General features: G+C 36.2%; 1 protein-coding gene and 1 long non-coding RNA gene across 3 annotated transcripts in view; both read left to right on the top strand.

Annotated features, from left to right (window-relative positions):
* The window catches only part of ZFPM2 (zinc finger protein, FOG family member 2), a 308,395-nt gene that overhangs the window by 114,318 nt on the left and 170,908 nt on the right, over positions 1-23,169 (top strand). The gene's annotated exons all lie outside the window — the stretch shown is intronic.
* On the top strand, positions 14,495-15,680 carry LOC134546564 (uncharacterized). The gene is made up of 3 exons (XR_010079200.1): positions 14,495-14,651; positions 14,761-14,814; positions 15,603-15,680. It is a non-coding gene; the product is annotated as an uncharacterized LOC134546564 (long non-coding RNA).

Below are 23,169 nucleotides of genomic sequence, written 5' to 3'. Positions count from 1 at the left end.
GTGTGCGCTGAGGGGAGGCTGCTGCGGGCCGGGCCTGCCGGAGCCGGGCGAGCCGGGCACCCTCGGCAGCGCTGCCTCGCTTTGGCCTCCGCGGTACAGGGGCCGCAGAGGAGAAACAGAAGTGGAGGATGGCGCTGCAGGAGGGACACGTCTTCCTAAGGAAGGAAGGCAGGAAGGCAGGCCTGCAATTTGTAGGAGCTGATAAGAGCAGGGAGGCTGGTTTGCCACCGCAGGAACACCAGTTTACCCATGAGCTGTGCAGACCTCTGAGCTGAGCCGTCACGTCCAGCAGGGAAACATCTCGCCGCATGCCGCACAAAATCCCGGCGGATAACACAAGAGGCCTTTTTAGGCGCTGCTGGAGCACCAGTCTGACCAGTAACACACAGTTCACCGAATCCCTAATTCCAGTTGGGAAGTTATCTGCTGTCTCTAGCAGTGAAATTCTGACTGATAAGCGAAGAGGCTCATCTTCTGGTAGCAGAGCCTCCAGTTTATCAGTGTCTGACCAGCTCATAAATCAGACTGGTGTCTGTTTTTATTTTGTTTTATCAAAATTTATTTCTATCATTGTAACAGTTAATACTTTAATAAGAGAACTTAGCTGGGAACATTAGGAAGTTAGTTAGAGACATTTTGCAGGCGCTTTTTCCCTTGTCAGTGACAAGGTAAGGTAATCCTATACACAGGCTGCTATTGTGAGATGAGAAACTGGCCTCCTTCACTGCCAGAGACCAGATGCACCTCTCTCTATCCTAATCTGTAAACGACTTAAAGGAGCCTTATCTCGGGGCTCTTCTGCTTCATTTCATGCTTGATTTACTTTAATTTGTCTGATAGGGCACAAGGATTTGGAGACGGCCCATCTTTCTGCAGAAAATGTTCAGATTTTTTTTTCCTTGGCATTGTTGTGTTGGGGGTTTTGACTTTTTTTATGTGGAGGAAATCTTGCTCCAGTGCAGCAAGCTGCTTGAGTGTGTTTAGATTTAAGCTACCCCAGCAGAAAAGAGTTTGTGAAGTGGTATGATTGTGTGATGGGCCACATTTACATTGAAATCACATTATACGATATATCTGGACTCCTGAAGGGAGCAGTGCAGTGGAGCGCTTGTGCCCACAAGATACTTTGAAAGGGCTATATATAGTGGCAACAATTGATACGAGATTTTACAGGAGACTTTATAAATATGTAAATGGGTGTTATCTGATTGGGTTCTTTGGCTACACATCTGTACCTCAAAGGAAGTGGAGCTGTGAGAACTACCAGGAAAACAGTAGTTTGCATTCTAAGTAAGGCTGAGAAATAGAAATGTCTCACAGGTTGACAGCGGGTCAGGGTGGAGGTGCTTTGCATACTTCGGAGGTAAGCCTCTTTGATGTGAAAGCGATCTCTTACTTCCACCAGAAAGGTAGAATTACCATGAACAATTTTCATTTGTTTTATAACATGGCTTAGATCAGGAGCCATTGACCTTTAGCATTCCTTGTTATTTCTTTAAATTGCTTATGTGATATGGCACTGGGGGGAATTGCCTTTACGTTTTTTGCATTTTAAAAAATGTACTTTCAGTGACCCATGGGAGAGAAAATAAAGTCTTTGGTACATTGATCCCTTGATTAGTTATTTCCTAAATGAAAATGGAAATACTGTTAAAGCAGTAATAATGCTATGTCTTAATAGTTGAGAAGTCAATAAATGGCTCCCATGTGCTTCATTAAAGTTCTTAATGAAGCCATTTTTGATAGCTGAACTTTACATTATCTCTGCTTTAGTCAGATACTTTTTAGGGAGAAAGAGGCAGTAATTTGATGGAAAATGGTTTTCCTATTCACTCTAGTAACCATATTGCTAAAATCCTGTGTATCATAATACCTGTTTTATAGGGCCATGCAAAACTCATCAGTCGTAAATATGGTTATTTATAGCCATACTTAGAGAATTTTTTTTGTGGCAGTTCTTGTATTTTATTTTACTTTATGTGTTTATGTTATTGCATAGTCATACATTAGTAAATTGTAGCATTTTTTTCGTTAGTGTTCCAATATTGCTATTTGCAGGATGCTCTAAGTATTTCTGTGTAGCCTCACTGCAGTGGCAGCCTCTTCTTTCCTTTACAACCTTGTAGCAATTCTCGGCCATTTAATTCCTCCCTCCTCCTCCTTGCACTGAATTACCAGTCCTGACAGAGCCCTTCATATTTTGACAGGGAGGATTTAGGCTCTGGGATGAACACACCATTCAGCACTGAGCTGAAAAAGGGTGTGAAAGGCCTGTGGGCTCCTTTTTTGCTTTTCATGAACTCTTCTACATCCAGCAGAGTGGATTCCATGTATGATCCCTTGCACAATAAAAATCAGAAAGGAAATCTGAGTTAGATCTTGCACGTCTTCCTAATGGGGTCTTCACTGTGGTGTAAGTTGTTTCCCTGGATTACTCGGGCAGTGTTTATTGTGTTATTGTAACTAAGTATAGTACTTGCTATACCAGTAAGAAATCATGAACATGCTAACAGCTATGTATCTTTATTAGATGAAGCAAACAAAATTCTATTTTCTCCAATTTTTAAAATAGTTCATGTGAAAACCATGTGGATTTTCATAAAACATAAAAAGCACAATGCAAAAAATGAGAATACTAAGTTATTTCCTCTGTAACACTGGCCAGCTCCCTGATGCCTAAAATTTGACCTTGATTTTCCAATTCCCTATTCTGGGTTTGTATGACTCATTTTCACTGGCAAAGGACTTCACTGGTGGATTAGAAATACGTTGGAAGTGAAGTTCTAAACTCAAACCCAACCCGAGCTTTGCAAAACTGGAAGACTTTTGGTTAGGTTTGGTATATATTAACCATGAAAGAAGGCAAATATTACCTTCATATGTTATTAAGATCTGATGCTTAATTCAGTTTTATGTTTCCAACCTTTTGAAATCCTCTGGTAGAAAACATGGTTAATAGATTATTATTAGAACAGTAAATGCAGGATGTGATCCAGCATATGTGCATGCCAGTTGACACTTAGATAAGTATCAAAATGTCCTAATGAGGACAGTGTATTGAAACACGCACCTGTAAAGTTGTTTTTACAGCACTTAATTTTAGTAGGTATGTGCTTTTCCCTAACATTTACTTCAGCTGAACGTGTTTACAGTACTATACAAGAGAATTCTTTCCATTTCAATTTATACATACATTTTTATTTTTTATTATTTTTATCCACCTAATAATATTTGAGAAATAAATGACTATAAATAATAAACAAAAATAAGAAAAGAGTTAAAAAAGAAGCTCAGAAAAATATGAATTTCATCTCGAAGATGAAAATAACAATTAAAGAAATCACTTCCTCAGAGAACAGGCTTTTTCCCCTCCTTTCTCTTTCTTTTTTACAAAGTAGACTATGTTGGAAATTGAAAATAATGTAATATAAATCGAAATGGTCATTAAACTGGTTTTGAATTCTTTTATCAATGATGCTTCTAATATAATCTCAAGGTCTGAACAGAGTGTGGAAGAGAAGCCTGAAGAACCTGAATATGCATAGTGTATTCTGAGGTGGGTACTGCACAGAGAGCTGTTGTATAAAACTATCCTTCTCCATTTAAGAGAAGGAATTACTGACACCATTTTAGAGAGGAGGAGATGGATGACTCACAAAGGTAAATGGCCTATTGATGGTCATTGTGTTGGAGGTTACACAACAGAAAAGGTGATACTGTTTCTCTGAGGGTTTTGGAGGATATTCTTCATGAACAATTTAAAACACTGGTTTAACAGTGTTATATTGAATGTACTTGCTTCTTTTGAGTAACGGTTCAGACTCAAAGGCATTCTTAGTTAATGTCAATGGGAAGACATGATCAGTAGGCTCAGTTCAGTAGATTTTATTAATAGGTAAGTATTTATAGTAAGTATGTTTAAAATATAAGCAAGAAAGAATGGTAGACCTGGCTAACATGAAAGCTCTTTAAAAACACAGAAATGGTGAATTAAAATTTTCATCGGATGGAACTAACTTCCCATATAAAATATTTTCCAAGGCTTTTTCTTTGAATCTCTGTCGCTACTGATATTTATGGTTTCACTAAAATGTTCAGGTAGAGAAATACCTGCCCTCATAAATCATTTGCAGATAATACTGGTTCAGACGCTCTCTGTCCAAATTGATAATGGATATCTGATTCAAAAGAAATGTCTTGTTTCTCAAAAGTTCTGTGGAGAATGCTGGAAGATGGTAAAGAAAAAAAAAAAAAAAAAACCAGAAAAAGAAAAAAAGAAAAGAAAAGAAAAGAATAATAAAAACCCCAAAAACCCAGACAGAAAAAAACCCAAACCAAACAAAAAAAAAACCCCAAAAATAAACAACCAAACAAAACCCAGACAACTAAAGCAACCGTATTACCCTATTTTTAACCCTATTTTTAATTCCAATTTTGTTATTATCTGTTATGCTAGTTGGCAGAAGTTGGCAACAGAGTGAACTACATTAGGATTATTTCATTTGTGGTTTTACAATTCAGACCACTTTCAGAAGGTTGAACTCGTCTTGTGTTTATATTGGCAGATTTTCCCCAAAGTGAGAAATAAAAATGTACTCTAAATAATATAATAAAATTAATAATATAATTAAAAAAGCCCCCAAAGTTGCCCAATTTGGAACCATGTAGATTCCTCCCACTGCACTGTTTTCCAGTTAAAAATTGAAAATGCAACTGTATTCTTTTTTTTTTTTTTTAATGTGCATATTGTTTTGAATGTAACCTACTAAAGTATTTAGAGTTTTGGGGAAAATCTTTGGGGTTTGTTTTTGTCTAATGTGTTTACTATTGCTGGTGTCTCTTTCTCTTGCTTCTGTACTTAATACTCTTATCCTTTGACTTGACAGATGTAGGATCAGAGATGGAAAAAATGCAAATGTTTAATTATCACAAAACCTTATTTGTATCCCTGTTTTGCAAGAGGTTTGGGCAATGTTTGAACTTTGTGGGTTTTGTTTTATTGCCTTATTTGCCATTAATTTGGTTTCCAGTGTGACACCATAACTTCTGAGGAAGCAGTGGGGCAGGGCCATGCAAAAGAAATGAGTAGCATCTCATCCAGGAAATGCAGGAATGAGGGAAGAAGAAGGGTGTTGGGAAGGAGGAGTGGAAGCGTTGCTTGAACTGCACGTTGTGCCTCTGTAGCACAGGTTGGCCCCACGGACAACAGTTACGCAGCAAATTCTTAGGACAGCCAAGGACAAGTCTGGAATGTGGTCTGGTAGCTTTAAAGTCTTGGTATTTTTGAATTCATTATATAGTCTGTATGCTAAAATTAGAGTTTACCTTCTGTTGTGATTTAGATACAATGCTTACGTATTGTGCTTATTTTGTCCTCCAGAGCCCCAAATCTCTATAGTTTTACACATCTCTCATGCATAACAAATTGAAAGTACGTGTGTTGATTTGCTGGAAACGAGTCATGCGCTAAAATCATGCAGATTCCTTTGTGTTCTTATAACAACAAAACTGGTATGAGCAGAGATGAAAAAGTAGGTGGAGCTGGCCTTGAATGAGGTGCTGTAAATCCAAACAAGCTGTATGAAATAGCATTGTCACAAAGGAAAATTGAAAAATACAACAAAAGCAACTTCAGGCTTCAGAAGTGTTTCTGTTGCAGGTAAATGTGCCTGTGCAGTCAGAAGCTTTTAAGTGCCACAGGTCTTCTCATGGAGGTACTTTGGAACATTTTCAGAAATTTTTGTGTCTCGAAGGTATCTGTGTCCCAAAACATCCTTGTCACAGAGAGACTTTTAAAACTTTTCATTGGTTGGTGTTTAAGGATTGACTCAGATATCAGCCCTTTCTTTCGCAGGAAGGACTATGGCAGAGCAAGATTTTAAGATGATGTAAATCAGCATAACACCATCCTTCTGCCTTTGCTTTGATCTAGCTGTAACTCTGATTTGTACCAGTTGATGATTTAATTCTGTATTCACAAAAATATTTCTTAAGAATAAACTTATTGAACTGCAAATCAGTGGTATAGGGACAAACAGAACACGACACCATTCAAAGAGAACAATCATATCCTGCTGTCTTGAATATTAAAGGACAATAACAAGAGAAATAGCTGTATGTGTTTCCTAGCAGCATTTTATTCCATTTTATGTCTGAATAATTCCGTTCACCTCACTGGACTTTTGATTTGTGTTGGGGAAAATGAGTAGGCCAGTTGTGTCCCTGGTGAAGTTGCAGCATTTTGAGGGAGTTGAAATGCTATGGGTTTTTTTCCCATACTTGTGCTATTTTATAATTTAAGCATATTCCTCTAATATAAAGTAATCAACATTTATCAGATTATCTGCCCAGCACAAGAAAAGTCACTTTTTTTTTCAGGGATTAAGTTTATAATTGTTTCAATGATGGTCTTACCATTTGTTTAGGTGAATGAATAACAATTGGAATTCAGTTTATAAAATAATATCTCCCTTCCTTGATGAAAGCTGAAAAAGTCATTTCTTTGATGACAGTCTGGGCAAGCTCTTTCCATTTAAGGTATCTTCCAGGATTTAGGTGTCATTTTCCCCCTCAATGTTTGTTTGTTTTTCATAATAGAAGTAGTTTCACCAAGTAATATTAGAAACTTTCTGAAATTATAGGGTACTATCTTCTTCAACTATCTTTGCAATTATGATACGGAAATATTGCATCAGCAACTTTCTAAACATAGTATGCAGTGGTGACACGAGTTAATTGAACAGTTAGGAGATAATGCAGTATCATTGACAGGATTTACTATGTAATTACCATTGTTTCCAGTGGAGTTATCATGTAGCTACCACCTAATATCATATGTTATTTTGTGATAACTGTGAAATTTACTTATCATCCTGTTTTGAGAGAGTGTCTTGGTCTTAGACCAACCCCTCTCCGCCAAAGTTAAATATAAGAGCTGTGTAATAGAGTGACCTGCCCACCAGCTTTGGAGTGTGACAATTAAATCATAGGTCTTACAGTAAAGCTTTGAAAGAGTATATTGCTAAATTCATTCGGAGTCCTGAATGGCTTAACTTCTAAATAGTCTTTCTTCCTGCAAGCATCTATCAGTTTGAATGACTCTGGCAGTGTTTCTACAACATAAGAAGAAATGCTGTGTAATTCAGCAAAACATTTCAAATGTCTTGCTTTTAACATTAATATTTTAAAACTTTTTTGTGCTGTGGGGAAAGAAAATGTTTTCATTTAAAGCTTACTATATCACGTTACTATTTTTTTTCTTAAATTTTATAATTTAATTATGACCTAAGATTTTGCATTCAGTACTAGGCAGTGTTGTGGTTGAAATTTCATCTCAGTGAGTTTTGGAAGCTTCCAAAACAATGGGAAGATCAGCAAAAACTTGAAGAACCATGGCTGTCCTTGTTAATTTAATTAGAAAGTAATAAGAAATAAGAAAATAGAAGTAAGCATTCTGTTTAACTTTAATTTGGTTTTTTTTATTTGCTTCTTTTGTGACAATCTCCCTTCAGATGAAAACTTTGATAAATAGTTCAAAATCTATGGTTTTTCTTCTTACTTTTTACATTGCAACTGAAACTTATGGTGCCAATTAATTCAGGTTCTTTTGTCTCCTCCAGTATATTGATAAATATTTTCAAAAACTTATATCCTGTGTTTGTGCATCTAAAAACAATCTTGATGCTGTCAGTTTTATTATGATTAGACTTGTCTCAAGGTCCCATTATTTTTTTTTTACTATTAAATGTGCTTCATTTCAATGTAAATTACTAACTTTTATTTTCCTTTTCGAGATTTTCTGGTTCACATTATGTGTCTTTTTCCTCACTGACTTGGCAAATTCACTAATGATAACAGTCCAAACAAACCGTTTGAGCTGTTAAACACATTGTATGTAGGAGAAGCAGAGTCACCTGAGGGCTCTGGTAAATTCATCTGTCATTTCTGGAAACAAGCTTTTTGTTTGTTTTCATGAAATAAATTGACTGCTTATGTCTGAGTCTAACTTTTGTACTACAGGAAAAAAAAAGTGAGCAGTAATGAGGGGAATTCTTGAGACTACTGTACCCTGATATTTTCTCTGTTATCTTTTGATGTCATAGCTTAATTTTGTGTACATTTAATTCTACTAATAGAGACATTTAGTTCTACTGAACAGACATTGGTTATACTGATTACCACGAGATTTTGACTACAAATATTTTCTTTCTTAGTCCAACATAAAAGGATAATTTTTTTATTTTCTATTAGAAATATCAGTATGGAAGTGTTGTGAAATTCTGTCTGTGTCTATAAATACTACTGGAAGTTCCCTCTACTGAGTTCCCTCTAGTACACTGCCCTGGTGCTCATACACAATTGCCTGCTTGAGCATAGGTTTGCTGAATGGACATAGGTTTGCTGAATGAACAATAAAATAGCTGAGGTTTGTAGAAGGTTAATATTGAAAAAAACCCCAACAACAAAAACCCAAAAAACCAAAACAAACAGAAACCCACAAAACAGAACAAACAAACAAAAAAAACCCCCAAAAAACCAACCAAAGCCAAACCAAAACCAGGAGCAAGAATACATGGGCAAGAGTACTAAGCATCAGGAGAGAGTCAGTGGCACTTTGTATCAGGTAAAGGGAAAATATTTTAGCAGTTCTGCACTACCACGGTAACCTTTACTTTCTGTGTATATTAGGTAAGAAAAAGCTTTGAGGAGACTGTAGTGCTTTTCTTCCAAAGAGCAGGATTTTCTCTTCACATCAGTTTTAGATGGTATCTGTGATCAAAGGGACATAGACTGTTCATATGCTTCCTCTGTACTTCAGAACGAGGGGTGACCTGGAGGGTGTATAAGTGCCCTTGTGTGGTTGCCTGGAAACTTTGGCCCACACAAGTGTCAACTTTCTTTCATGGTTATAAAGGAAGACTGAGCCTCACAGAGAGCTTTAGTCTTGGAGAAAAAAGGTCCTTGTGTGTTTTAAAACAAGTGTCTCACCAGGAGATAATGGTAGAGCAGTGGGTTATAAATGATGTATTTTGTTCACTTCGCCTTGATAATGGCACAAGGGAAAAAAAGTTCATCGCTCTCTTATCAAAATACTGTGACATTTCTCCTTCAACTGTAAAATTTCCTATCACATTGCTCTGCTGCAACAGCAACTAAATTTACTCAATTGTAGAGACTACATAACCTCTCATCAAAAGGTGTCTTTTTTATTTCTTCTTTTCTCCGTGCTTATACTTCAGGAGAACAAGCAAGTTTCCTGAAATCACTTTTTACAGTGAAGCAAACTTGCTCTTAAGGAGCTTATACATTAGCTACTCACTGTTATACCATACTGTGCAGGCTCGTCTTCTATCTTGGCCAAAGACAGCATGACACTTTCTGTTGTTGTGTCTTTTTATGCTGATCACATTTGTTCTTGAAGATGTTCTTGAAATGCAGCAAATTAAAAATGAAGGTGACTAATTGCTGAAGACCAAAAGCACTGCAAAACAGTTGCACTTCTCTTGAGTGATAACCTACTTCCAGTTAGTACAGATTGCTGTTCAAGACAACGGATGGAGTTTTTTGTTCCTCCAAACAAATATCTTTATTTAGCACTTCAGGTTTACAAAAGTGTATGTCTGTATGTTCTACTCCACTGAAGTCTTGGTTTGCCATTTGCCCAAGGTATGGCTCTGAAACTGCTCATCTCTGTGCTTTGTAAGGGTGCTGTTCCATTCCTTCTGCTGGGAATGGCCATGCAAACACAGCTGTGCTGTTTGGGAGCTGTTTCCTAAATTCCTGCTCAAAGCCAGCTGAAGTAAATGAGAAGTGATATCAGCAGGTTTTGGATAAGTTATGCCTTTGTCTAATACAGAGGAGCAGTATGGTACTATGTGTAGTAGCCTGACCTTCATCTGCAGAAGTTGGAGTACAATCACTTATAAAACTGTGGAAAACTACTTCCACAGGGGACTCTTCTGTTTCTGTGGCTGTAATGGCAGACATCATAAAATAAAGTGTGTAAAAATGATATCCAAAATATATGTCCATTTATGAGGACATGTCCAGGTGTTAGTATAATGATATTAAAAAATCAGTAGTGAAATACGCAGTTTTGTGAACCAGATTCCCATAGTGGAAGTTCAGCTATGCAGCTTTCATTCAATATTTTGCCCACCTCAATTTTTAACATGGATATATCAAAGAATATCACAGAACTGCAGCATATTGCAATAAGTGACCAAAATGTTGACAAAAGCGAATATTAATGCTAAACCGCAGAGGTAAATCTCAAAATGGAGACACATTTAAGACAAAATAAAGTTTAGTGTGCATGAGGGCAGAAAGATACTTTGTTTCTTCAAACAGAGCAAATACTGAAGAACAGCTATGATGCTAATACAGTGATTGACTCCTTACAATGGATCCTGCTCAGAGTTACAATGTTCTTAGAATTAATCTCCAGAGACATCTAGAGGATATGTGACATTCCCTGCAGGACTTGGGGCTGACTCCTTCAACAACAGACTTCTAATAATGAATAAAAAGTCCATACATTAATAATGTGCAATTACTGCAATACCAAATGATGATGGGGGTAAAATCCTATGTATGTGTAACTGTGTTCTGTGCCTGGCATGCAAATATTCTCTTTCAACCAATTATGACTTCTGTTATATTTCAAAGAGTTTACTACTGATTGGATCATCGTTTGGAAGAAATTAAAATTGAAGTAATACAGGGATATGAATGTTTTATGATATAGATGGTGACTGGTTGTGAAATTGGGGATAAGTGAAAGTTCATTTGATGTTACATACTTCTCTTTCATACTCACGTGGTAATCTATTAGAAGATGTATTGTCTTTAATCATAGTCCTTTGAAATACAAGCTCATAGATGGACTGTTTCTGAGATGCATGACATTATTTTAATATTTTTCAAGACACAACCATCTGTTGCTATTTAGAAACTGCAAAGGATATTTTTTATAAAAACTGCACTTTTATTAACACTGCAAATCAAGAAAAGCTCTTGGTTCAGAATTTGATGTTGAAACAGTGAGATTATGTAGTAATTGAATTTTTATTTGCATTGGAATGGTCAGTGAAAACATTCAGCATACCCAAGAAATCCCCCATCTCTTTGCACAAGAAGTCTTTGTTTCAAAGGACAAGGGTCAGTGGGGCAGTGTGTTCTCATATTAATCAATAAGTGTATGGTTTATATATTAACCTATAAATGTATGCTGAGATCAGCTGGGAATTTTGTACATGTGACATCATGCTAAGTTAAAAAAATGTAACAAAGACAAGAGGCTGGACTTAACTGACAGTACTGGTTTACCGACAGTACTCCAACACAACACAAAAAATGTACATTTTTGTCTTGAAAATATTTTCTAAAAGTCTTGAAATTATTTTAACTTACAGCAAATTGGGCAAAGTAACTTAGATACTACAGTTTCAAAATTTGATTGCTATCTCCAGGCTAGGTAGTGTGAGGTTCTGGGAAATGAAGCAGGAATCCAAAATAATCACATTCTGAAAGAGCAAAAATATGAGTCTGAAATGCAAAAGGATTCATTGTGCTTTCTGAAGGCTTGATGTGAACAGTGAATGGAAAAACTGAACCTTGAAAATTCAGAGACTGAGGTAGGTGTAGCAGCCCCATACTCTCACTCTGGTACATTTCTTGATTTAAAACGTTTCTTGAGGATATTTGGTTCCTGTTACCAGAATGTTACAGAAATAGGGACTAAATTTAAGTAACTCTCACACTTGTGACAATTCACTGGCCTTAAATATGATTTGAGGCTTTGGCAGACAACCCAAAATTTGTAATACAATAGAGCGGGTATCAGAATAACATTGGCTTAGCATACTAGTGCATAGCTACATGAGAAGAGGAAAGAAGATGTCACCAGGAGGTGAGAGGTACTTTTGCACCTTTGCATGGACAGATAGGCCTACACAGAGTAATGCATTTGATCAGTATTTTGCTTGGTTTAGTTTGGTGATGTTATTTATTTCATGTGCTTAAGATAGGAAAAAAAAAAAAAAAAAAAAAAGTCATCTGTGGGACAATCTGACCTGGATCTGGTCAATCTACCACACATTCTTACCAGGATAGCTGGGAACAATATCTGCTTAGAATTGTGAGCTTTCAGAATCCTTATGCTAATCTTTTGAAAAGACTCCTCACTTGTTTGGGGGTCCAACACAAAATGGCAACTTAAAAGTAGAATTTGCTTCACTATTTGTCCCAAGAATACAAAAAATATGGGCTCTTCGTAAAAAACATTTCTTGCTTTTCATATGAAGGTTTCTTTAGTGTGTTTTACAAAAATTATTTGATTTGGCACCAAAATTACTTGTTTTCAGTAGTGTGTAAAAAGTGTACAACGGCTACAGACTGTGCAAAGGACACTTTTATGATGAAAAGATGAAAGGAAGGGAGAATAAAAATCTTGCAAAAATGTTTTGTTTTCTGAGATCACTATGAAGTTAATGAGTGAATATTAAAAATATGGAAAATTAAGAAATATCTATTTAGAATGTTATTTAGAACCTTTAGATTTCAGTCAAATATTGATGAACTGGTACACAAAGCTGTATTTTACAGATGAATCCAATTTAAATGCTTGGCCATGTGTGATGCCAGACAGTCAAAATGTGGTCTGGTGCTGTATATAACATATAACACACACACACATATATATATAACATAACATTTTCTAAACTACAGTTTATTCAAAGTGTTACTGATAAGCAAATTGGATGTTGCCAGAATAGAAGGACATGTGGAAGACTGGGATAAAGTGCATATGAATGAAAAAGTTGGAAGGAATCGCAAATGTCTTTGAGACAGAAGTCATGCAAATGTAAATAGAAAGGATTACTGTAAAAGGGAAGGTGAACTTAAGAAAAACATAAAATAATCCACATAGAGAACTTTGAAAGGATACGTTGAGAAGTTAAACATGTATTTGTTATTTGATTTTGAGATGAGCCAGTCATGATGTTTGTTGCTACTTGAGCTGGATACAGTTTTATTAGAACTTTTTGATCTATTTGCTGTCAAGTGGTCATGATTGCTGAATTCCATTTTACCTACATATTACAGCATGAAATTATAATACATTGGATGAAAGGAACAAAAACAAGATCAAAAAAAGAATTTATATTGGATTTCCATGCAGTATGCAGTATGTTGATGTACTGAATGCAAGGTCCATGGTACTGTTTGGGTAATTAGAATAACACTTAATTTTAGGGTTTTCAGTTACTGCAGAAACCAAGAGAAAGGTCTGAGGAAGTGAGACTTAGATGAATAAGAAGGAACAAGAAAACCAAAAGACCCTTGTGAAAATGGATTGATGCTTTCTGTAGTGGGAATGAAATTTTTGGTTTATTGTGTAAAGAAAAGTTTTGTACTTGTAATGCTAAGGAGGTTTGATAATCAGAGATGTGTTAGGTTGATAGAACACAAAACATTAGAAAAGGTGAAAAGATAAGGAATCCCTGGAGGAAGTGGAGACACACACAACTTTTACTCTTGCATTGCCTGTGTGCACACACTTTTGTCCACTCACAGGCTCGCAGGGACAAGGAGGGAAAAGGACACTGGGACCCCCAATAAGTTGCTCCTTTTTTTTCCTCCTACACTTTTATTCATATATAATACAAAATATGAAGCTGGGGCAGGGGTAAATAGCCCATATAACCCTTCTCCTTGCCACACTTCTGGCCCATCTTCTCCCAATTGTCTTCCAAGTAGATAAGCTAATTTACAACTTAATTATTTTCTCTAATTAATGTGTGCAGCACAGGAGAACGAAAATCACTTACTATGGAAAACTTATGGTTTGTTTGGATATGTGAACGTGCTATTGTAGGTTAGCAAGTTCCATACATTTAATTTCTGTCCATTAGTGTGCTTTAGATTGTGAATTCAGAGGGATTTGACTCAGTCCTTTGACCAGCATTCATTTAGTCAGCCTCTGTATTCCCTTCTACAAGTTATAAGCCTCAAGCCCAGCACACATCTGCATTTAGTGCCTTTAGCAAAGAGATTTAAAGCCTCAAAAATATCATTATGTACAAGAGCCATGCAGGGTGGGTGAGATAAAATAATTGGTAGCAACATTTCTCCATTGGTGAGCAAAGGCCAACACAGCAGTTTAAACCCCAGAGCCCTTGGGCAGAACCCTAGAAAATGTTCTGTTATTAGCAATGCCTTTTGGTAGGTGAATAAATGAACTCCTGAATGGTCTTGGTGTAACTGCTGTGTAAACATATGTGAAAGGAGGGGAAAGCAATCATACTAAAACCATGATGACTGGAATTTGTTGTAATTTCTTCTTTTAAAATATTTCCACACATCGATTGCTACTTTCTTGCATGGTAGAGTGGGTCACAGGAAGTGCATTATTGATTATGTTATTGTAAATCATTTGCACATGAGAGATATTTTGTATTATTACTTGTGCAGAGCCCAACAGTCATGAGATAAAAGGTGGAATGGGAATTTCACTTGATGAAAACATCAGATACTCTTCTGTTGTGGGTTGCCAGTAGTGCAGCAGAAATGCCAAAAGGAGAGGTATTAGGTAGAAAATGGCACAGCAACTGCAGCCTACATTTCTGGAACTGGACAACATGAATCAGGTAATCATTTGTATGTTTATGCACAGTGTCGGCATTGTGGGATTTAATACAGGTAATGTGGCCTTCTTACAGATGGGAATTCATCTTTTTCCCTTCTTCTGTTTCACAGACCTGGTGCAAGAGAAGAGCCAAGCCTTCAAAAGCCGATGCTGGAGGCTTTCAGGTATGTGATGTCAAACGCCTGAATCACAGTGCAGTTGCTGCAACAGGGCACTTCAGATGTTTGTGCTGTCTCTAAAATTCCTATCACCTTTAACATTGCACTTCATTATAAATGGAGATTTTTAAAAAATATCACTTCTACTCCTTCAAACATTTTACAATTCTCTTCTGTAAAAACAAAACAAAAGAGTGGGACAAAGGGACAAGGACAACTGTGGGTAGTTACCTTTGTCTTATACATGCTTTGTATCATTAGAAGCTGTATGATAAAGCAACTGGAAGGTTATGAGTTCTCTTAGCTTCAAGCAGATAATGCCAGGAAAGTGAACAGGGACATGATATACTGAGTCTCAGTTTATCATACTGTTTTTCCTCCTATGCAGTCTGAAACAGTGAAGTGTTTAGGTTGAAAAATACTGATCAAATTAGTTGTTTTCTAAAGGGTGGCTTTCAAGTTGTGTGGAATGGAGTAAGAATGAAAGAGCTGTTAAGCTGTCAGTAGCTTTTAAGCTGTTGGCATCCTGAACTCCTGGAGAAAATGAAAATGAACCAACCATTTTTTCTGCACAAAAACCACAAGCACTTTCCTCCTGAAAATTTTATTTAAAAAGCTACACTAGTATCCTAATTTGAACAAACATTTGGTAGTTATGAAGTAATTTCAGTGATCTGAAAATCAAAATATAGTTTCTAAAAATTTATTTTTGTAACGTTGAAATATTCTAGTGTAGTGAATTTTTATATGTGTTTGAAACTTCCATTCATTTTCTCTATGTTCTTTTTTTCCAGAGTCCACAATTTATCATCCTAACATATTCCAGAGAAAATCACTGCAGTTTCACATTCGTCATGGCTTTTTTTTTTTCCTAAAGAAGAACAGTAACTGAAAAACTTGCTTTTGAATATTCAAAAATATCTTTCAAAAGATTTGTGCAAAGAAAGAAGTAACTGCAGAGAGTCATTTCAGACACTTTGGTTTTCAGTGGAAGTGCATAAACTGCTGAGGGGGGGCTGAACTGATGGTGGGGTGAACATTCTTTAGAATGTACAAAATTACACTGAACCATCATGTTGAACATGCAGGGCCTAACTGCAGAAACCTGCTGGGGTCAACTAAAACCTTGATAATAATTTTCATAGATTTCAGATTAACCTCATTTTTATTTTTTGGAGTTGTGATGGATTTATTTTATCCTCAGGCTTACATGCTTCTGTCTTCATACTTACTGTTAAGTCTTCTAATAATGCTGGTTTTAATTTGGCATTCAAGTTCTCTTCCTCCCTGTGAGAAGTATGTGTATCATACAAATAAAAGCCAGGAAATGGTTAATTGAAGATGGTGTTCTAAAGAAGAAATGTTCACCTGAAGAAATGTTCTAAAATGCCAGGTTTTGTCTGATGGAAATATGTTATAGTTTGACTCAGAATGATTTAAATAAACATCCTTTATTGAATAAAAAAGTGGTTGGTGTGATAGTCTGTAATCTTTTTCTTTAATCGCCTATCGTTGTTGATCGTTTTTCTGTTCTGTCTGCTATTGCTGATAATCTTGAAAATTTGTGGATCTGCAGTTCTGAATGCCAGACTCTTTTATGCTCTGTCTTTAAGAAAATACTAATTAGTCTAATCTATGGCTCATCATTATACTGCCTTAATTTATCCTTGTAATTCATTGGTTTACTTTTAATATTAAATAAAACATTACTAGATTCCGGCATTGGTGCAGCTGTATTTGTAAAGTTACATGGTCCCAAAAAGTTGTGAAACTCATTTTTTTGTGTTTCCCCATGAATCCACAGTGTAATGAAATGTATCAGTCTGAGGATAAATTATGGGTATGGGTTTTTTCATAATATATCTGGCAAGATAGCTCTGAATCAAATGAATAAATCAAGACTGTTTTTAGCCCTCCAATTCCGTGTGCTTAGATGTCTGTGGCTGATGAAGAGCAGTGTGCCAGGAATTGGGATTTTCACTGTGCCATCTCCTAGTTAATGTAGTCTGTATCCCTTGAAAACTAAAAGGAAAATCACAATGAACCAATCACTCTCTTTCAAGCTCTGCCTATACAGGTTGGTATTAAAGTGGCAGGAAAATATGTGCCAAAAGTACACCACAGTACAGGACTGTCAAACTTGGAGTGAAGACAGGTGTGTGTGAACAAAGCTCTAGGCAAAAGAGGAACCTTTATGTTAGCCTCTCCAGTTAGAATTCTTCCCATAAAGTCAGGAATGTGGAATGGCCAGCTGCCATGGGGGATAATTTAGACAATTTGGAAGACCTAATTCAAAATGTTTGAAGTAATGTCACTGAGAATTGTCTGCTACTAGCATTGCAACATTGTTCTATACAATAATCGTCTGTTTAATCAGATTACAAAAGAAAACATTCACTGCCTCTGTACCTATGTCCAGAGGAGGTTTTGTAACCCATTCTTATGTGCATCTTTTCCGTCATTCAGATTGTCATGTTATTTTGTAACCATGGAGAAGCAGGGAGGGATGCCTCTTGGTCGAATTTAGATTTCTCCGGCTGAGTGCAAACCAATTTTTGAGAAAAATGAGAAAACATTTCTTAATGTAAATTGTACTGTCACTCCCTTATATCATCAGTGCAAAATGGATTTCTTTCCAGATCATCTGAACTGTATAATTAGCATATTGTTAAAGCATAGGTTTGGATGTACAATATTGTATACATTTTCAGTGACTAAAGATAAATGCAATTGCATCAAAGAAATTAATAATTGTTCAAATAATAAAGGTTTTTGTTTTTTTAACTGAGGCATCTTATGACAACTTTACCATATTTTTCTCAAAAATTTTTCTTTGCAATTTTTTAATCTACTTGTGACTGGAGTAAGAATCTTTGATGGGAAATGTAAATAACCATTGCTTCTAAAATGGTATAGCCTTTTTAATGGGATGAGCCATTTTAGGAAGAGGATGGGATTTCAAGTCTATCATCAGTTCCAGAAATATTGTGTGTGGTTTTGGTGCTGTGCTCCCTATTGACTTAACAAACAATCTCTTTACAATAATTTTTTAATATTTCTTATATTTTCCTACTGCTTTGGTTTACAAACGTAGGGATTAATTTGATGTAAGTCATCTGGCAATCATAGTGTGCTTTTCATTGCTATTTTATGATGATTTATATGCTTTAGACTTCAGAATTATCCATATGCTATATTGCCCAGTAACATTTTAAAAATACAATATGTTTGCTGAGTTTAATTCATTTATCTTGCCTGGGTATTTGGAGCATGTATAAAATGTAACTTCTCCATCATGTCATAAAAAGTTATTGCACTCCTAGGATCATGAATTCAGGAAACATGACAGAATAGACTGGCAAATATGGCCTTGTGTCTTCTGATGATGATCCAAATCCACCCACTTATCTTGATCTGCCTATATTGTTAACAACATGGGTTGTCATACAACAAATTTTTCATTTTAACTGTTCTTTATGTACAGCGCAGTGTAGAATTTACTTTTTATTGCCTTTCGGAAGGAAGTATCATACCTCTCAGTGAAATAATGGTTTTGTCAGACACTGGTATCTTTATTGTGTAGTGCTTTTAAATTCTACACTATTTATACCAAGCTCTTGTGGTGTAGGACAGGTGAGATGTGATGCCTCTGTTTCTCCCTTAGAATACTTAAAGCTTTCTGGATACTGAAGTGTACTGTTGATATGGTAGTCGTGTGCTCTCTGTTGTAGCTTTCAAACAGAATTATTTTGTTCTAAGTACTCTGTGAAAAGTGCAAAATGTAAACAGCCACTGGAATGGACTGACAAACCTCAAGCTTCTACTTGCAGTCTTCATGTTGATTTGCCTTCTTTTTCCTGCCACAATTAGAATCATTCAAAAGTGTAGACATTGATTTGCTGTTGCAGGTTTTATTGCATTTGTGCATGACAAGGAGGAACAGCAGTTTTATTGCATACAGTGGAAATGTTTAGTTGTCAGGAGTTGCTTAAATGGGTGTTTGTGAAAAAAGTCAAAGAATGATGCATGATTATAAAACTCTTTGGATCTAAGAATGTAAAAACAGATGACTCGTTTGTCCTGGAATGGCACTGAAGAGTCAGCTGGCACTCATATGGAAATTATTTTAATTGCTCTAAATATTTCCAGGAAGATGACAAAAAATTAGAAAAGGTGTTCTCTGTGTACTTTGGTAGGCAAGTAAAGAGAGAGTGAATGGTTTGCTTTCTTGTGTAACCTACAATATTTTGGAACAACTGTACTCAGCATTTCAAAGGGTTTTCTATTTTTTGAGTGTATCTAAGAGATAAAAAGCAATAGATAAATAAATATTTTCTCACCTACCTAAATTTGTTGATTATAATAATTTCAAGAGTGAAAGCATGCCATATTTGAATTTAAATAAATTGCAAAATGAAATTAAAGCAAAGACCTCAAACATCAAGTACGATATTTGAAACCACTCTTTCTCTCTTGGTTGTCTTTTCCTGTTATTCAGAGAGTGTAGGGTCTGAGCTTTGTTTAACTGCTCCAAAAGGTGATATGGAGTACGTATCAGAAACATAATCAACCTCCACTCGCAAGCCTACTTGCCAGAGACAAAAAAGATGTAGAATATTTGAAAAGGGCATTCCTTTCAGAACTCCAAGATATGTTATTTTTTTGCCTTTTGGATTACAGTATCATGTAGAAGCTGTTTTGTTTCTACTGACACAGATCCTTTTGTCCTAGATACAATACTTTGTAGATGAATGAATATCTATCTGTCTGTCTATCTATCATGTATATCTGTGTATCTGTTTTACATTTTTTATATGTATGTCTATATATGCAAACACAGTTGCAGTCCCCACTCTGGATTGCATGCTATTTAAAGACAGGTCAATAAAAGGTGGGAGAAAGGAATTATTATTACTTCCAGAGTTACAGAGAGATTAGGAGTGATATTGGATGTCCCTTAGGAGGTAGGCTTAGATCCAATTTACCAAGCCCAGATCTTTCAAAGATTATAACTAAAATGTTTGCTGCAAGACTGGCCTTCTCTGAAACTTTGTGCCGCTTCTTTATTTGACGGTTTCTTGGAACTGTTATTATGATATGCATGAGAAAGTACTTGCAAAGGCTTGAGCTACTTGTTTATAGGAGTTTCTTCAGTACTGGCTTTTGAATATCTGTCTCTCGTTTAAGAAAGTAGTTTCCAGTATTTTTTATTGGTTGTCAAGAGGAGAAGACAGCATAAGCAAATAGAAAGTACCAAAATGTATCATGGCTATATTTGGCACAATGGAAATCTTTTTAAGCTGTGTGGGTTTATTTATACATATATTCTCACATATGGGTAAGTTAAGGTGCTAATGTTACAACCCAGCCATAAAGATTTTTTTTGTTTGAAATCATCCTATTGATTTAGAATTCTAACATAGCTACAAATGTTTACAAAAATTGTGAAAAAATGTAAAACTTGTATAGAGCATAGTATGCAATTTTCTTCCAGGTACAGTACTATTCCTCCAATACTTTCATGTTTTTTCTCTTTAAATCAGTATGAAGTTTACAAACATGGAATTTTCTCTTATTTCATTATGATCTTAATGCTTCTGCTGTAACTTGAAATTTTCTCGTTTCAGTTTAGGCTTGACTGGCAGATGATTGTGATTAATAGGGGAAAGACAGAAAATTATACATCAGTGTGTGAGGGAGAGCATATGTACCTCCCTGCTCATGTCTTTTCTGACATTTGCTTCTGGACATTGTTGGAGGCAGTCACTGGGAGCTTGGGTATGACCCAGCTCTGGGGAGGATGCTGAGGCCACAGAGGGCAGCGGGGGGGGCAAGAGGCAGTTCAGCTTTGAAGGAAGCAGTGTCCAGGGGACAGGAGATGCGTAGGAAGCTGGCTTTTATGGAGAGGTACTGGCATATAAAAAGCAGTGGTCCCAGCTCCTGCAAGGAAGCTCATCTTTTTCTGATGCTGAAAGGCTAGAGTATTTAAACCACTAACTGCAACACTGGTTATGTAAAAGTAGGATTTTTTTTTGTCTAGATATTCTATCCTTTTACGCTAATGCATTGTATGTCCTGTTAATGTACTTTGTTAATTGCGATGAAAACATATGGGGAAAAAAACTGGTAGAATCAAACTGTCTTTCTCCAAGATTCATTTTACAGCAAATTGTCTGGGCCTATCAAAAAGGAATTGTTAAGTTGAAAAGTATTTATGTACATCAAAGGAATTGTCACAGTTAAAATAGAAATTTTCTCTTTGCATTGATGCATGTGATTTTTTTAATGGGGAGGTAGAGAGAAGCTGTTATTTTTAGGAGAATTTTTGTGCTATTACGTATGATTTTGTAAAGTGCTGATTTTATTATCAGGGGAATAAAGATTCCAAACTGCATCTTTTTCAATATGATCATTTCATACATACTTATCCTTTTTAACTCTACATATTTAATAATAGGCTATGCTTCTTACATTCTTACCATTGCAGAATAATAAGAAGCTGTTAAACATTGACATTAGTATTTTTAAAACATCATAATATAGGGGCAGTTTTAAGGCTTCAATAAAAATAATTCTATAGCCTAGATATATTTTGAATTATAATTCTTTAGATCACTGTTGACACTGCCTGTTTCGTGATTATGCTTTGCCAGAAATACTTTCCTACTTCTTCAAAATAATGAGTTAATTTTAAGTATTGTGTTTCCAGAAGCAGTGATTGCAACTGTCAGGGAAAGTTAGGCCTCCTGTCACTAGCCCTGACTTCCTCTGAGACCCTGAGTTTCTTATTTAGGCTGAAGTTTCTAGTTAGGCCATGAAGTATGTGGACTTGTTCTCAGTCATGGTTTGCAGAGGTGAAGTCTAAGCTGTGAGGAGTCAGTCTCAAGAGGTCATTCTTCAGAAGAAAGTCAGTCTATCTACCCCCTACTGCCACAGAACCTGTGCCAGCCAGGGCTCTTCCTCAGGCTCCCCAGTCACTGCATCTGTCCAGGCAGCAGTGGGGTGTTCAAAGCCTGCCCTTGTAAAAGGGAGGGGGCTAAGGCAGAGCGGTTTGGGATATGCTTTACACACATGATGTCCTTGAGACTTACTCATATGAAGGTCAAGATCATTCCTGTACAGAAGGCTGCCTCAAGACCAGTATTCTACTTAAGTCTTATGTAAGCCCCAGAGTAGGATTTAGGCAGTGCACAGGACTTGTGCTCAATCTCTGTTCAAGGGTTTATTTCACTCAAAGTTACAAGTCTGCTGTATAAGTGAGCATCACTCTTTATATCGGCTTCAAAGTCTCGGCTATGCTAAGATGTAGGTGCATGTGAAAGCAGTGTGATAGTCCAGGCTGAGGCACTGAAGGGCACTCTGGTCCACGTCCAAACCCAGCAGTCAGTTCCTGTCTGGCACCTTGTTAAAAAGCTGTGTTGGTTGGTCACTGCTGGTACTTGATCACAGAAGATGTAGATAAGCACATAACTCATGAGTGCCGGAGCGGTGCAGAGCCGTGTGTCTGTTAGGCACAGCCATCCTCAGCAAGTGCAAAGGAATTATTAATGTGAATCTTGATACTGTACATTATAGTTACACTACATTTATATCTATTTATAATAATGTTGCTTTTCATATAAATTGTATTTATAATGGATGTGACTATATATTGCATGCATGCAGTGGAGCATAGCATTCAATCTCTCTTTGTCCCCGTCTCCCTCTCACTTTCCTAATCTCAACAATAACTAGATCTTTTGGATGGTTACACTAAATACTGATAAATTTGAGTCTTTGTTGAGGTTTTTGTCTTTTTCTTTGTACTATCACAATTTTGTTGGAAACATTGAAAGGAAATAGGAAAATCATTTTAAAGCATCTGCTTCTTTTGCAAGACATTTGGAGAGTTTGGCTCACATACTTTTAGCTAGATATTGGTGTCTAAGCTGTGGGTTCATAGCTCTGAATATGCATATCTGATAGAAAGCAAGTAACTTATCTGCTGTTACACAAATGAGAGATGAAAATAGATCCTTCTATCTCTAAGCATAAGTTCTGTAAACTGAGAAGACGCCACAGATATGGTCACAGATGATCTCATTGCTTTGCTTTTAGAGTTAAAAACAATACTTTTCAAAACATTTTTGCTCATGTAATATATTTCATTACATAAATATTAATACATCAGTCTTCATACTAAGTTAACTTCAGTAGCTTTTTACATTCGCTGGCAACAAGCTGCATTGAGATTTTTCATTTTTTCCAAGGAAAAAGGAAATCCAGCAATGTTGGGTAATCATGCAACTGTCTATGGTTTATGTTATATAAATATCATATATGCTTGTGTAAATAACACTGTTTAAAAAAAAAAGAGCATCT

This window comes from Prinia subflava, chromosome 1 (genome assembly GCF_021018805.1).
Source record: "Prinia subflava isolate CZ2003 ecotype Zambia chromosome 1, Cam_Psub_1.2, whole genome shotgun sequence".
Lineage (NCBI taxonomy): Eukaryota > Metazoa > Chordata > Aves > Passeriformes > Cisticolidae > Prinia > Prinia subflava.
Note: the sequence above shows the minus strand (reverse complement) of the source record. Positions and strands in the feature narration are given on the sequence as shown.